We start from the raw sequence: 12954 nt of genomic DNA, 5'->3' as shown, positions 1-12954 counted from the left end.
AGCCAGATCATCTGACATGATCATCTGATGAACTGTGGCCATAAAGCGCGGATCAAGAAACATGCCTAGGCTGGCCACTTCATCAAATTTCCACTCCGCACAAAGAGCCTTGATACATCTTGAATCAATGTTAGCAAACCCTGAGTTGCCTTTGCAACCTTCAAGGCAATGGGGCATTCCAAAAATAATTGGAATTATAAAGCTTGGTGAAAAAGAAACCGAAACTGATCATGTCTCAAATGCCTGAAGCAGATAGACTGAAACAGAGCATACAGATAATGGCAACTCAGGGTTGCAAAGGCAACCCTGAGTTGCCTTTGCAACCTTCGAGGCAATGGGGCATTCCAAAATAATTGGAATTATAAAGCTTGGTGAAAAAGAAACCGAAACTGATCATGTCTCAAATGCCTGAAGCAGATAGACTGAAACAGAGCATACAGATAATGAGCGGATCATGCGAAGTTCTCAGTTAATAAACATGTTCTTAGGAGAATGCGGAGCAAGCATACAATTGGTTAATTGCTCAATTATTCGCAGTCTATCCGAATATTCGCCGTTTCCACCGTTATTCGGCCGTCCTCGGATATTCGTGAATTTCCGAACATGCATTTCTCGAATCGAATACGCTTCGAATATGGAAAATATTCGATTCGTATTCGAAATTCCGAATATTCGCACACCCCTAGTTCCTTTCCTTCGAGCGCTTCCTAACCTTACGTGAGGCCTCCTTACAGCGAAGGACCGATGGAGGAAGCAAGCGTACTCTGAAAGCTCCCTTCACCCGTCCTCACCTAAGGAGCGGTTGCCGCGTGCCTGGGTTCGAGATTATCTCTTCAAATCTTTCCGCGAACACCATCATTCTATTAAAAAATGTTGTATCGTCGCACAATCTTTAAATTGAATAGCTAATATAGAGAAGCGTGGACGCTTTCTTCTAGTTTCGTTTACTAAAGTTAAAAAAAAGTTGCGCATTACAGTGCAAAACTTGATATGCTCCAGCAACGCTGGCACGCCGGCGTCTTGCAACGCCTAGCAACGCCTAGCAATGCTTGCATGCCGCACGCGTGACTGAAACGAACATGCCTGGCAAGACGTACCGTGCTCGCTCTTCTCCGCAGGTCGGCGACAGTGCGCATGCGCAAGCGAATGCCATGTGGTTAAGCAGTGAGGTGAAGCGCTCGTTCAGGGCCAGGAGCGGCGTAAGGACGCATGAAGGTAGCTTTGGAGCTACCTTATGCTGAGGAAGCACCAAGGAAGCCTTCACCGAGGGCCCCTCAGTAAGGAAGCTTTCAGAGTGACATAAGGTAGCCTCACCCCAATGAAGGCTTCCTTAGTGAGGTAAGGAAGATTTCATTGTTTGGCTTCTTATGCTGAGGAAGTACCAAGGAAGCACCAAGGAAGCCTTCACCGAGGGCGCCTCAGTAAGGAACCTTTCAGAGTGACATAAGGTAGCCTCACTGCAATGAAGGCTTCCTTACTGAGGTAAGGAAGATTTCATTGTCTGGCCCGTAGTCACCACGCCTTGAGGGTGCTCGAAGATCAAGAGAGCATCCCGCCTCGCTGCAGCATTTTCATTTCGATCGGCACCGAAACACCCGCTGACGTAGAAGGCGTCATCGAAGGCGACCAACGTCTACTGCTCGACCGTGAAATTTGCGTCGCAAGAGGGATCGCTCGACTGCACGGAGGAAACACGATGGTGTTGCTGACAAACTTCAGCCAGGAGTTCAAGCACATCAACAAGGGCACGACGATCGCATACATCGAGGAAATTCAGGAATCCAGCGATGCGTTTGTCCTCTCGGATTCTGTCGCATCTACCCCGACGACCGTAGTTCCCGAGCCAGACTTCGACATAAATCCAAGTCTCCCCGTGATTAAGAAGCAACAGCTCAGAAGACTGCTTCGACGATACAAAGACTGCTTTTCGACGTCATCGAGGATTCGACAAACCCCAGTCGCAAAGCATCGCATAATAACCGAAGAGTGCGCTCGACCACTCCGCCAGAGCCCTTACAGAGTTTCGACGCGAGAACGCGAAGCTATAACACACCAAGTCGACTAAATGCTGCGCGACGACATCATCAAGCCGTCGAAAAGCCCGTGGGCCTCTCCAGTAGTTTTGGTTAAGAAAAAGGACGGAACCCTACGTTTCTGCGTCGATTATCGTCGATTGAACAAAATCACGAAGAAAGACGTATACCCCCTCCCACGGATAGACGACGCATTGGATCGGCTCTGCAATGCTGAATACTTCTCATCGATGGACCTCAAGTCTGGCTACTGGCAAATAGAAGTCGACGAAAGGGATCGTGAAAAGACCGCCTTCATCACGCCAGACGGCCTCTACGAGTTCAAGGTTATGCCATTCGGACTGTGCTCGGCGCCTGCAACGTTCCAGCGCGTCATGGACACGGTATTAGCAGGATTGAAGTGGCAGACCTGTCTCGTTTACTTGGATGACGTCGTCGTCTTCGCCGGAAATTTCGACGATCACCTCAAGCGGCTTGCGACAGTACTAGAAGCCATCAAGTCGTCAGGGCTTACTCTGAAGCCGGAAAAATGCCGCTTCGCTTACGATGAGCTTCTGTTCCTAGGCCACGTAATCAGCAAATCTGGTGTCCGTCCACACCCGCAAAAGGCAGCTGCAATCGCACAGTTCCCCCAACCCATCAACAAGAAGGCAGTGCGTAGATTCCTTGGCATGTGTGCCTACTATAGGCGCTTTGTCGAGGACTTTTCACGCATCGCCGAGCCGTTGACACGTCTAACTAAATGTGATGTAGAGTTAAAGTGAGAAACGCCGCAGGCCGACGCATTCGAAGAACTCAAACGACGCATGCAGTCGCCGCCGGTACTTGCGCACTTCGACGAGTACGCCGATACAGAAATCCATACTGACGCCAGTAGCCTAGGCCTCGGTGCCGTTCTAGTCCAGAGGAGAAACGGAGTCGAACAGGTGATAGCTTACGCTAGCCGGTCACTGTCAAAAGCGGAAGGCAACTATTCTACGACCGAAAAGGAATGCCTCGCCATCGTTTGAGCTACAGCTAAATTTCGCCCTTATCTTTATGGCAGGCCATTCAAAGTCGTCAGTGACCATCACGCGTTGTGTTGGCTAGCGAATATATAGGATCCTTCAGGACGACTAGCGCGGTGGAGCCTCAGACTACAAGAATACGACATCACTGTCACCTACAAGTCCGGACGAAAACACTCCGATGCCGATTGCCTATCACGCGCCCCCATTGACCCGCCGCCGCAAGATGACGAAGATGACGACGCCTTCCTTGGAATGATAAGCGCGGAAGACTTCGCTGAACAGCAACGGGCAGACCCGGAGCTAAAAGGCCTCGTGGAATATTTGGAAGGGCACACCGACGTTGTCCCCAGGGCATTTAAGCGCGGATTATCTTCCTTCACGCTTCAAAACAATCTAGTCGTGAAGAAGAACTTTTCACCAGTCCGCGCCAACTACCTTCTTGTTGTCCCATCAGGACTTCGTCCAGAAGTATTGCACGCCCTACATGACGATCCGACCACTGGACACCTCGGATTTTCCCGGACACTATCGAGGATACAAGAAAAGTATTGTTGGCCGCGCCTGACCGCCGACGTTGCCCGTTATGTCAGAACATGCCGAGACTGTCAGCGACGCAAGACACCGCCGACAAGGCCAGCCGGATTACTACAGCCAATCGAGCCTCCTTGCCGACCATTCCAGCAGATCGGGATGGACTTGTTGGGACCCTTTCCGACGTCAACAACCGGAAATAAGTGGATCGTCGTGGCGACGGACTACCTCACCCGCTTCGCTGAAACTAAAGCACTGCCGAAAGGTAGCGCAGCCGAAGTGACGAATTTTTTGTCGAAAACATCCTGCTGCGACATGGCGCCCCAGAAGTCCTCATCACCGATAGAGGAACGGCCTTTACAGCGGAGCTCACGCAAGCCATTCTGAACTACAGTCAGACAACGCACAGGAGGACAATGGCCTACCACCCGCAGACGAATGGTCTAACGGAGCGGCTGAATAAGACCCTCGCCGACATGCTAGCGATGTACGTCGACGTCGAACACAAGACCTGGGATGCCGTCCTGCCGTACGTAACATTCGCTTACAACACGGCGGTGCAAGAAACAACACAGATCACGCCGTTCAAGCTGGTCTACGGCAGGAACCCGACGACGACGCTCGACGCCATGCTGCCGCACGTCACTGACGAGGAGAACGTTGACGTCGCTACCTATCTCCAGCGCGCCGAAGAAGCCCGACAGCTCGCCCGCCTGCGAATCAAGAGCCAGCAGAGGACCGACAGCCGACACTACAACCTCCGACGACGCTTCGTCGAGTACCAGCCCGGCGACCGTGTTTGGGTATGGACCCCGATACGCCGACGAGGACTCAGTGAGAAACTACTCCGACGCTATTTCGGACCCTACAAGGTCATCCGACGTATTGGCGCTCTGGACTATGAGGTCGTGCCAGACGGCATTTCGCATTCACAGCGGCGCCGCACACGATCTGAAGTGGTCCACGTGGTGCGCCTTAAACCCTTTTACGGACGCTGACGAAATTCCTTATTTTTTGTTGCTTTCTTTGCTACGGGTGTTTTTATTTCGCTTGTATGTAGCATCGGGTCGATGCTTTTTAAGAGGAGGGTATTGACACGTGTACTTATCTCTATCGGGCGACCAGGTTTCGCCGCCGAACAAATGTTATCGCACAGCGCGGGACGCGCCTGCATGTATCCGAAGTTTCTGGTAAGTTATCGATGCTTCTATCCGCTGTCTGCTGTCGCCGAACCTTGTATTATGTGATTTCATGGCGTAACGCGAATGGTGTAGAACTTTGTGGAAGGCACGCGGGTCCGAACGATTATACTGGAACATTCGACGACTGCTCTATAAAAGCCGACGCGCTTGACCCGCTGATCAGATTTTCGACGATCGCCGAGCGTGTTCGCCGCTATCGTTGTGCTATAAGTGTAGCCTATTTTGTGGGCACAGGTTCGCCCAATAAAAGTTAGTTTTGTCATTCACAGTATTGCTACTGTGTTATTTACCGTCCCCACCACGTGACAATATCATCAAAGCAAACGTTGCAAAAGAGTCTAAGATTGGGCGTCATGGCACTATTGATCACCTTTTCAAACCAAGCTGGCAAATTCGCCCTACCAAAATGCCAAAAGGCCAGTCTAGTATATTAATCTATGTCAAAAGTTGTCACAAATGCTGGAAATATTTTGGTGTTCTCTTCTAAAGGCTCTTGCCAAAAATCATTGTAATGATCCAAGCAAAAGGAGACGCTGTAGCCAACAGTTTCGTTGATAATTCGTCGATATGTGGCATCTGGTAAGGCAACAGGTCAGTTTGATTGTTAATTTGCCTGCAATCGGTGCAAAGTCGATACGTTCCGCCTTCTTTCAGGGCTTAGGGATGGGTGATGTGAAGGTAGACGTGGACGGTCGGATAACATGAGCGTCGAGCATCTTCTGCAGTTCCTTCAGCCATATATCTTTTTATCCTGCGACATGTAATAAGGCTTGCATTTCACAAATGTTATATATCGCAGCTCAAACGGTAGTTTAAACTTGGATGTAGCCTTAAGGTAACCTCTTACATAGAGTCCTGGGTACATCCTGATGACGACATACGCTGTAGCGGGCTTCCGAAGGCTCTGATGGCAACTGATAGTCATCTTGAGTATTAACTTGGCCATCCGAATAGATATTCAGACAGAGACTCTTGCATTACTGGATGTGACAAAAGCATTTGATATTTTACGCCAACGAGTACCAACGCTCTTGTCGTGGTAAACTCTTGGCCTGACACGCGACGATTACCTAAGCCCACTCATAGTGTACTTGCATTTTGCCGTCGTATTCATACACAGGGATTGGAAAGTCTTTTACTGGGTTCGAGTTTGGAATATATCTCGTGTTCACAATGGCGATGGAAGTTCATCTGTCAACGAACGCATTGCCCTCTTTTCTATTTACATGCACCGGAACATACACCAAGTTGGCGCGCTCTACAATAAATATTTTGTGTTGTGGCCACGGAGAGTTGTAATCAGAGGCCTGTTTATCTGCCTACCTGCTCTCCTCCTAATATGCGATTTGTTTGTTTGGTGAAGCCAGTTCATCTTCGGATTTTATAGTAGTGTACTGACTATGTAATTCTTCCCCTCCCTATACCTTGCTGACAACATCATAACTGCTCACAGGTTAATAAACATTATAACACAGCTCTTTCATATTTTGCAGTGCTCTTCTGTGGTGGTTGTTTTTCGAAGCTTAACATGGCACCCCAACATAATGAGCGCAACCAGTGAAGCCTGGGATATGTAGCAGTATCAACTAAATTCAGCAGTCTCTATTTCTCAAAGAAATAGTCGAGAACGGGCCCGGAGTTGTACTTGTAAGATATAGCTTTATCCCAGCTTTGAAGCTTGTTCTCACCGAAGGAAATTAAAAAGCTCTTGTTTTCACTCGCTCCATGGGCGTTGTAAGATTGGGCATGAAATAAGTGGTAGCTGGCCCATGCCGTCGTCCGACTCATCCACGCTGAGGACGTTGTTGAAGGGAGGGACTTGTTCTCATCGAGAACGAGGAATATGGGATTTACTTACAATATCGACATGAAGGGTGGAAAACGTTACATTTCATCAGCCTAGCATGACTGAAAGAGAATGCGCACCGAACAGTCGACAAAACGGCTGCTTAAAAACCATCTGTCCTCCCTAGGTCCCTATGTGAGGAACGATGTACCGTGCCGATCAAGGAACACTGGTGCAGTGATCGCCTTATCGTCAGCCTACAAATACCAGGATCCGGCAGTCACCCAGAGGGGCGTGGAACCGGCATGGCAGAAGTGGTGCGGCTCACGTTTTTCTTGCTGCTTTTGCAGGCACATGACATCTCAACTTTGAAGCAGTCTTTTGGCGGCGCCGTTTCATGTACATCAATTATGAGTTCACTCTTTCGGTCTGGGATGTGCGTTGATGGATCAGCGAATGGAACTTCGTCTGCTGCTCACGACGACGAATCGACAAGCATATCCGCTGACTTCGGCCGATGTACCGTGCCGATCAAGGAACACTGGTGCAGTGATCGCCTTATCGTCAGCCTACAAATACCAGGATCCGGCAGTCACCCAGAGGGGCGTGGAACCGGCATGGCAGAAGTGGTGCGGCTCACGTTTTTCTTGCTGCTTTTGCAGGCACATGACATCTCAACTTTGAAGCAGTCTTTTGGCGGCGCCGTTTCATGTACATCAATTATGAGTTCACTCTTTCGGTCTGGGATGTGCGTTGATGGATCAGCGAATGGAACTTCGTCTGCTGCTCACGACGACGAATCGACAAGCATATCCGCTGACTTCGGCCGATGTACCATGCCGATAAAGGAACACTGGTGCAGTGATCACCTTATCGTCAGCCTAGAAATACCGGGATCTGGCAGTCACCCAGAGGGGCGTGGAACCGGCATGGCAGAAGCGGTGCCGCTCACGTTTTTCTTGTTGCTTTTGCAGGTTAGTAATTCGAACTTGCATTGCTTTCGCACGCATTCTCTTTTGCCGGTTCCACCCCAAATGTTATTTGCTTGCCTGAAAACTCACTCGCAAGTGAAAGATTATTCGCGTCATCGCTTTCGATTCTTGCGTCGTATTTCCTTTTATATGTTGCTGCTGCTTTTAAGTGGCGACGTTGAGCTTAACCCTGGCCCGACCACTGCCGAAACTCTGCAGAGGCTCCTCGATGGTCAAGATAGCATTAAGGCCAAGTTACATGCAATAGAACTAACCCACGTTTAAAGTAAACGCGCCATGAATGACCTCAGCACCCGTATAGCGTCTATAGAATCCAGAATATCTAGTATTGACCAAATTAACTGCGCAGTTAAAGAATGTAAGAAGCAATGTGAAGAACATCAGCGTATGCAGGGTTCAGTTATGGCGAAGGTAGACCATCTGGATAACCAGAGGAGGCGTTGTAATTTGCTTTTTTTCGGTGTAGAGGATACAAAATCAAACGAGTCAAGTGAGGACTCTGGAGAGTGAGTAATTGATGTGTGTAAATCAAAATTGGGTATCCAATCAGTGAAAATTGCAAATGCTCGCAGGCTGGGCAAATTCAAGACTGGTAGCAATCGTCCTTTAATAGCGATTTTCGCTTCCTACGTTTAAAAGCAAAATGTTTTAAAAAGCGCTTATAAATTAAAGGAAGCAATGCCAGTATTTCAGAGGACGTTTCTGAGGACGTATGTAGAAAGAGAAAGCATCTATGGCAGTTCGCAAAATTGCGAGAACAAAACGGCGACAAGATCAGTCTTAAGTACGACACTCTTAATATAAATGCTTCGAAGTACTTGTTTCATGATAATACAAATGATGTGGTAGCAGTAATAAAAGACAAAGCCGATACTACAAAGGCAGTAGACCCAGCCGGGTGTCGGCGTCGGCATAATGCAACGCTCATTTCCATTCTTGTAATTAACTCCCGAAGCATTAAGAACAAGGTTGATGAATTTCCATCTCTAGTTGACATGGTAAAGCCGTCTATTATTCCCGGTACTGAATCATGGTTAACAAATGAAGCTGCTGAGGGTGACGTATTCTCAGATCGGTTTAAGTGTTATAGAAAGGACAGAGACTTGCATGGCGGAAATGTATTTATTCTTGTGGATTCTAGAATTTCTTCTTCTCAGATAAATGCTGGCGCCGATGAATGAGGGACTGTATGGTGCAGACTGACGCTTAATAATAACGAAGTTTTAACTGTGTGTTCATTCTACCGCCCGCCTGATTCATCCGTCGATGTGCTTATGCAGTTGGCAGTGACAGTTGACGCAGTTCAAACAGACTTCATGGTAGTTGGAGGTGATTTCAATCTCCCTAATATTGATTGAAGTCATCAACCTCACTTTCACTCTTTTTCAGGTCGATTCAGTCAAGAACTAATTAACTTGGTTTAATTTGTTGCGTTACATCAAACTGTTTCGGAACCGAAACGTGAGAACCATGTCTTAGATTTGTTTTTCACAAAAAAACCTGAATTCGTCCGGTCTACTCAAGTGCTACGTGGAATAAGCGATCATAATGCTGTGCTTTGTGAAATGGATGTTGAACACTAAAGAAGCATTAGAACAGCAAACCGACGAGTATATAACTACGAAAAAGCAAATGTAAGCGAGATAAATAAAGCGTTGAATGAGTACCGGACGGTATTTGAAACATATGCTGACTACACTGGAGTAACTGAATTATGGCTTATATTTAAGGAGATGATGTTTGAACTGAGGCAGTGCTTTGTTCCGGCGTGGACATTAACGAAAAGAAGCAAAGGTAAACCTTGGTTTACAAGGGAATTACGCAGTCTAACACGCAAAAGGCAACTAGCTTACAGCAAATATAAAGGAAAGCCGACACGTGATCATTGGTTGAAGCTGCATGAAACTACCGAAAAAAATGAAAGTTGCAGTGGCAGCTGCAAAGCATTCATTTGGAATTTCAATCTAATCGAAAATAAAAGATAATCTGAAGGAATTATGGAAACATGAAAAGAGAAATGGAAAAGACACTGTGACTATAACACAGCTTATGTCTGGTAAAAGCTTTATTGATGATGACGTAGAAAAAGCTGAGTTCTTTAATACGTATTTTTGTTCTGTTTCAGCTGTGCATATTGCAACAGAGACGTGATGATATGAGTACCTTGAATTTCCAGCCGGTGATGAGTTTTATGGATGATGTTGTTATTAGCATTCTGCAGCGGTGGCAGCGGAGCTGAAGCTGTGGCATAGAGGTAGAGCATCCACCTCACGTGCAAGAGGACCACGGTTTGAATCCCGGTGCCGCGCAATTTGCCACCGGATTAAGAAAATCCTCGTGTTGGTAAAATTGCACAAACAGGCCTGGAGTGCGGCCTGATCCCGGTGACCAAAACCGGTAACGCACTACCTCACCAGAGCAGGATTGGCCACCCTGGTGCAGTACTTGGCCACAACCTCCCATATGAACACAATAATCAAACCCCAGCCCTCAGTCCCCAGCAGCTGCGAAGCAACTGACCACGGCGGCGATCATACCTGCCACGCAGCAGAGGGTGCTAAGAATCCCAGGATCCGGACAGGCCACCATTGGAATCTGAACCTGGCAACGTTTAACCCTAGAACGTTATCTAGTGAGGCGAGTCTAGCAGTGCTATTGGAGGAATTAGAGGGCAGTAAATGGGATAAAATAGGGCTCAGTGAAGTTAGGAGGATAAATGAAGCATATGCAGTGCTAAAAAGCGGGCACGTCCTGTGCTACCGGGGCTTAGCGGAAAGGCGATAACTAGGCGTCGGATTCTTGATTCATAAGAATATAGCTGGTAACATACAGGAATTCTATAGCATTAACTAGAACGTGGCAGGTCTTGTTGTGAACCTTAATAAGAGGTACAAATTTAAGGTCGTACAGGTGTACGCCCCTACATCCAGTCATGATGACGAGGAAGTCGAAAGCTTCTATGAAGACGTGGAATCGGCGATGGGTAAGGTCAAAACAAAATACACTGTACTGATGGGTGACTTCAATGCCAAGGTAGGCAAGAAGCAGGCTGGAGGCAAGGCAGCGGGGGAATATGGCATAGGCTCTAGGAATAGCAGGGGAGAGTTATTAGTAGAGTTTCCAGAACAGAATAAATACAGATAATGAATACCTTCTTCCTCAAGCGGGATAGCGGAAAGCGGAAGGGGAGGAGCCCGAATGGCGAGACTAGAAATAAAACTCTGCGCTAATCGTGGCATCATACAAGATGTGGACGTGCTCGGTAAGGTGCGCTGAACTGACCATAGGATGGGAAGAACTCGAATTAGCCTAGACTTGAGGTGGGAGCGGAAGAAACTGATACATAAGAAGCCGAACAATGAGTTAGCGATAAGAGGGAAAATAGAGGAATTCCGGATCTAGCTGCAGAACAGGTATTCGGCTTTAACTCTGGAAGAGGACCTTAGTGTTGAAGCAATGAACAACAATCTTATGGACATCTTTAAGGAGTCTGCAATAGAAGGCGGTGGCAACTTCGTTAGACAGGATACCAGTAAGCTATCGCAGGAGACGAAATATCTGATCAAGAAACGCCAATGTATGAAAGCCTCTAACCCTACAGCTAGAATAGAACTGGCACAACTTTCCTAGTTAATCAACAAGTGTAAGACAGCTCACATAAGGAAGTATAATTGAACATGCTCTCAGGAACGGAGGAAGCCAAAAAGCAGTGAAGAAGAAACTAGGAATAGGCAAGAATCAGATGTATGCATTATGAGCCAAAGCCGGCAATATCATTACTAATATGGATGAGATCGTTCAAGTAGCTGATGAGTTCTATAGAGATTTATACAGTACAAGTGGCACCTACGATGATAATGGAAGAGAGAATAGTCCAGAGGAATTTGAAATCCCACAAGTATCGCCCGAAGAAGTAAAGAAAGCCTTGGTAGCTGTGCAAAGGGGGAATGCAGCTGGCGAGGATCAGGTAACAGCAGATTTGTTGATGGATGTTGGGAAGATTGTTCTAGAAAAACTGGCCACCCTGTATACGCAATGCCTCATGACTTAATTCGTGCATACCGGAATCTTGGAAGAACGCTTACATAATCCTAATTCATAAGAAAGGCGACGCCAAAGACTTGAAAAATTATACACCGATCAGCTTACGGTCCGTTGTCTACAAAGTATTTACTAAGGTAATTGCACATAGAATAAAAAACACCTTAAGACTTCCGTCAACCAAAGAGCCAGGCAGGATTCCGTAAAGGCTACTCAACAAGAGACCATATTCACAGTATCAATCAGGTGATAGAGAAATGTTCGGAATATAACCGACCCTTATAGCTTTCATTGATTACCAGAAAGCATATGATTCAGTAGAAACCTCAGCACTCATGGAGGCATTGCGGAATCAGGGTGTTGATGAGCCGTATGTAAAAATACTGAACGATATCTATAGCGTCTCCACAGCCACCGTAGTCCTCCATAAATAAAGCAACAAAATCCCAATAAAGAAAGGCATCAGGCAGAGGGATACGATCTCTCCAATGCTATTCACAGCGTGTTTACAGGAGGTATTTAGAGACCTGGATTGGGAAGAATTGGGGATAAGAGTTAATGGAGAATACCTTCGTAACTTGAGATTCGCTGATGATATTGCCTTGCTTAGTAAGTCAGGAGACCTACTGCAATGCATGCTAACTGATCTGGAGAGTCAAAGCTCAAGGGTGGGTCTAAAAATTAATCTGCAGAAAACTAAAGTAATGTTTCACAGTCTCAGAAGAGAACAGCACTTTACGATATGTAGCGAGGCACTGGAAGTGGTAAGGGAATACATCGACTTAAGACAGGTAGTGACTGCGGATCCAGATCATGAGACTGACATTATTAGAAGAATAAGAATGGGCTGGGGTGCGTTTGGCAGGCATTCTCAGATCATGAACAGCTGGTTGCCATTATCCCTCAAGAGAAAAGTGTATAACAGCTGTGTCTTACCAGTACTCACGTACGGGGCAGAAAACTGGAGGCTTACGAAAAGAGTTCTACTTAAATTGAGGACGACGCAACGAGCTATGGAAAGAAGAATGATAGGTGTGACGTTAAGGGATAAGAAAAGAGGAGATTGGGTGAGAGAACAAACGCGAGTTAATGATATCTTAGTTGAAATCAAGAAAAAGAAATGGGCATTGGCAGGACATGTAATGAGGAGGGAAGATAACTGATGATCATTAAGGGTTACGGACTGGATTCCAAGGGAAGGAAAGCCTAGCAGAGGGCGGCAAAAAGTTAGGTGGGCGGGTGAGATTAAGAAGTTCCCAAGGACAACATGGCCACATTTAGTACAGGACCTGGGTAGTTGGAGAAGTGTGGGAGAGGCCTTTGATGAGGATGATGATGTTATTAGCATTAATGGTATAG

This window comes from Dermacentor albipictus, unplaced genomic scaffold (genome assembly GCF_038994185.2).
Source record: "Dermacentor albipictus isolate Rhodes 1998 colony unplaced genomic scaffold, USDA_Dalb.pri_finalv2 scaffold_11, whole genome shotgun sequence".
In the NCBI taxonomy this organism is placed as follows: domain Eukaryota; kingdom Metazoa; phylum Arthropoda; class Arachnida; order Ixodida; family Ixodidae; genus Dermacentor; species Dermacentor albipictus.
The sequence above is the reverse complement of the archived record's forward strand: the minus strand, read 5'-3'. Positions refer to the sequence as shown.